Below are 4306 nucleotides of genomic sequence, written 5' to 3'. Positions count from 1 at the left end.
GGTGTGAATCACATTTTTGAGGGCCTAAACATGCCTGAAAACTCACTAAACTTTGCACACGCGTCAGAGGTGGCAAAAATTTACGTCTGATATGGGTTTCTGAATTAGTTGTGGCAAAATGGCTCTATAGCGCCACCTATAAAATGTCAACGGAGTGCGCCTCAATCTACGTTTCACGTACTGTACATGTACGAAACTCGGTAGACATGTAACACACCAATACCTACAAAAAAGTTTGCTTGGTACAAAATCCAAAACCCAACAGGAAGTCTGTTATTTTTGTGCACTTTTTTGCCATTTTCAGACCTCGTACTTTAACGAGCTCCTCCTACAGTTTTAATCGGATCATCTTCAAATTTGCTGAGTGTTATCATAAGGCCTTTGCGATGCAAATTGCGAAGATCTTGAGTTTTCATTGAAGGGCGTGTCCCTGGCGGCCTGACAAAGTTCGATGTTTCTCCATGAAACAGGAAGTTGCTGTAACTCAGGCAGAGAATGTCCGATCTGCCCCAAACTTCACACGTTTGATAGGAGTTCAGTCCCGAACACATGTCCATGCCCATATTCAGTTATAGTCATAGCGCCACCTGTTGGCAACAGGAAGTGACATGTTTAACACTGTTATGGACTCCTAGCAACATATTAAAAAGTGCCAGCAAGTGTTAAATAGGCAACATGCTAAAACATGCTAGCAACACTTAGCTAATTTGCTAAAGTATGCTATTAATACAAATAAACAGGAAGTTGCTGTAACTCATGTATACAATGTCCTATCTGCCCCAAACTTCACACGTTTGATAAGAGTCCTGGCCTGCAGACATCTACATGCTCCTATTCAGTTACAGTCATAGCGCCACCAGCTGGCAGTAGGAAGTTTGGCACATATAAATGACTTTGACATATTCCTCCTATATTTATCACTTTAAATTCATATTGCGCACCGTTGGCTTTTTTCCTTAAGCCACCGGGTGGCGGTGAGCCCAGGTGCGAGGGCCCTTTAATCGCTGCTTGCAGCTTTAATTTCATGTTATATTTCTTCAGATGGCAAATAGGCCTATCCATGAAGAAAGTGGAGCGGCCGATTGGAGAATCGGATCACCAAACAATTACGGGATGAATCTCAGACATATCCAAATGGGATTTGATTTCTCAAAGGACTTCCGAGTTAGCCGAGAAGCTGTAATTTTCTGCTTTACGAAAAAATGTAAAAACAATTCGTTATTGAACTGAGCCAAGCTTGTGTTTTTGACTCACAAAGAACCGGTTCATAAGAGTCATTTGTTAATGAAGCCTATTAGGCGCGCTGCGTGTCCGCGCAACCATCATGCACAGTTTACTGAAAGATGTGTTTTCTTGCCATTATTTTTGCTGTCATCGCAGCTGCTGAAAAGTAGCACATGAAACACTGATTACATTTAGATTTTATTCTGTGATAATTAAATCACTTAAGAGATTTGTTTTGAATGAGTCCTACACTGAGTCATTGCATCAGCATTTTTTTTTTTTTTTACATACGTACAGTAGGCAGATTTCCTTTTGTGTGCTGGGGATATTGCGTTGCAAATATGAACTGTAGCTTTGGTATATGTGAGTATACATATAATTTAATTAAAAGCTGGCTAAGCCAACAGATGGCAAGCCAACAGTCCATTATTGATCACATGTAGCACACAAAATGGCAAAACTGGCTGTTTGATAATAAGTAAATTTGTAATGCAGGGGCCAACCGCAGCACATCAGACAAATGTACATCAAAAGAAATGGTTTTTGATCAAGCTTTGTACTTCAACTTATTTCTGTTTAACAGCATTTTGGTTCTTACTCAAAGCAAGCAAGTTGACATCACTCAACATATAAGGGTTTGTACTGAAGATAATGATAGTGACAAACCTTCACTGTTTGTGTTGCTGTTTTTACATGTTAAAAACATTAAAATGGGAATGAAATAGATTAATGACTGATATATCCATCTCAGTAGCCCTTTCACATATTTTATAGTCTTTTTACTCTAGTTTCTTGATTACCTTCCTCTTCAGTTTCTTTTGGAGGAGCAGATGGTCAATGTGAAGACAGTGATCCACAACACTTGAAGCACAGAGAAGTCCACCATGTAAAGCACCAGAGTAACCAGCGGAGAAAACATCTTGCCCTAAGTTGAAGCACAAGAAATTACATTCATAAGTAGCCTACACCAGGCAAAACATGTCACTGTCTATATATGCCACTTAAATATTTATTATGATTATAAGGCTTTCCGAAATATTTCTGATAATTCTGACTGGTCAATCACAGCATTAAGCAGTCAAATATTTCTTAATAATGGTAGCTAATCCAAGAAATTGACTTCCTACATTGCTGTGCTAGTGTAATGTCTTATCAGTTAAACTCTGAGTATTACCTGACAGGTAGAGGTTCTTGACAGGAGTGTTGCACCTGGTCATGGCAATGTTCAGAGGCTGGTATCTCTCCAGACTGTGCTCTGCAGACAGCATTGATCCATGTGTGGGCCCCAGTCCATGCATACTGATGGGAGTGACTGCATGCTGCATCACCAACTACAAAAACTCTCCACACTTCATTCTCACTCCACAGAATGAAGCGAGCAAACCAGAGTGGGACCATCTTCAGCATACACAGCAGATGGATCTTCTTGGAACATATATATGGGGAAAAAATGGAGACATTCATATATAATTCATAGGGTATTTAATGGTCATATTTCAACAAATCATTGAATAAGTACCTTCATAATTTTGAAAAGCTCCTCTACCTCCTTTGTATCATTAGGAAACTGCTTCTTAAGATGAGCCTCCATCTGCTTCTTGCCACTGTAGATAGTGTATTCTTTACGTTGTTTACCTTACCATTAACAGGGTGTCCACATGGGAACCCTGTTCGGCAAAATGCACCTGGCCATCAGTGATGAGATCAATGCAACTTTCAAGAAGCTATGAAGTTGTCCCAAATAATGGAAGCCTTTATGACCAAAGTACATTATGGAATTATTAAAATACCTTCAGCATTTCATCAAGCAGTCATCATTGCTGAGGGTATCTTACCACAGTCAAACTCAAAGCCTTTTTCAGTGAAGGTCTTACACAGCCCTCCTGCCTGCTTGTCTTGCTCCAACACCAGGATTTTTCTTTCCTAGTTTGGCAAAAACTTCCGCTGCTGTCAACCCACCAATACTACTTCCAATCACAATAACCTCTAGGTTTCTGGGTACTTCAAACTCATCCAATTCTGTAGGTTAAGAAATTAGTCACTATTATACATGTTTCCATTTTAGTTGTTTTACAATTCAATCCCTCTGAACTAAGGCTTGCTTACCTTTTCAAAGCACTCTGTTTTTTTTTTTGTTTTTCATCTATAGTTAGTAAGCCTGAAGGGCTGATGGTCCCCTTGCACAGTCCACTTCTCTTGCCAAATAGATACCAGTATGTGCTAAGAGCCCAGTCTACAAGCCATTCAGAGAACAGCAGAAACCACCTCATTTTTAGTTCCTGGAAGAAAAAGAGCAGTTGAAGTGCAGCTGGTGCTTTCAGTTGGAGTGTCTTCTGGAAGATTTGGCCTCTGTAAGGTGATGGAAGCTCAAGCAGTGGCTCTTTTCAAAGCCAGGAGTCTAGTGCTGGTGGTTGAGTGCAGACCCTATTTATTGGTCTAAATTGTGTGTGGAGAGAATAAACATGTTGTATCAGCATCGGTGCATTGGCGTACCTTGAATTAATAAGATTTGCATTGATTCCTTTGCATTTAGTTGCTTGTCATGGTAAGTCTTGCATAAAATGAAGGTCAGTGTGAGAATGCAGTTTTTTTTTATCTTTTAGATAAATCACCTTGATTGTTTGTATTGGTTTAAAGAAATTATATACTCTGCATCAGCTTCCTATAAGTCCACTGGAGACAGATCTAAAAACAACTAACCCATGTACTTTTTCTTCAATATCACTTCATTTGTACTTTGTTCAGATATTTTAAGTTGTAGGTAATAAATAGTTTTGCAAAGGCTGCAGAACTGAAAGACGCTCCACTACCAAACAATTGGGAAAATGAATCAATGTTTTAAGGACAATGACCAAACTTCTATTCCATGAAACAAATTTACATTCTAAAATTGGCCCAAAATATAAAACATGTTTGATATCCACTGAACTGAACTTGTGCTTATTCACTATGCAATTTTCTGTGAAATCTGCAGATTGGCTCTAACTAACTGCAAATTAGGCAAATAAATAAATAAGTCAGTAAATAAACAAATAAATAAATGAACCAAAGTAAAATAAAATAAATGTAAAAAATATACACA

General features: G+C 38.7%; 1 pseudogene; it reads right to left on the bottom strand.

Moving 5' to 3' along the window:
- Nucleotides 1–2003: 2003 nt before the first annotated feature.
- On the bottom strand, nt 2004–3494 carry LOC107699001 (putative all-trans-retinol 13,14-reductase; annotated as a pseudogene).
- Between the last annotated feature and the right edge of the window lie 812 nt (nt 3495–4306).

This window comes from Sinocyclocheilus anshuiensis, unplaced genomic scaffold (assembly GCF_001515605.1).
Source record: "Sinocyclocheilus anshuiensis isolate Anshui unplaced genomic scaffold, SAMN03320099.WGS_v1.1 scaffold18, whole genome shotgun sequence".
In the NCBI taxonomy this organism is placed as follows: domain Eukaryota; kingdom Metazoa; phylum Chordata; class Actinopteri; order Cypriniformes; family Cyprinidae; genus Sinocyclocheilus; species Sinocyclocheilus anshuiensis.
Note: the sequence above shows the minus strand (reverse complement) of the source record. Positions and strands in the feature narration are given on the sequence as shown.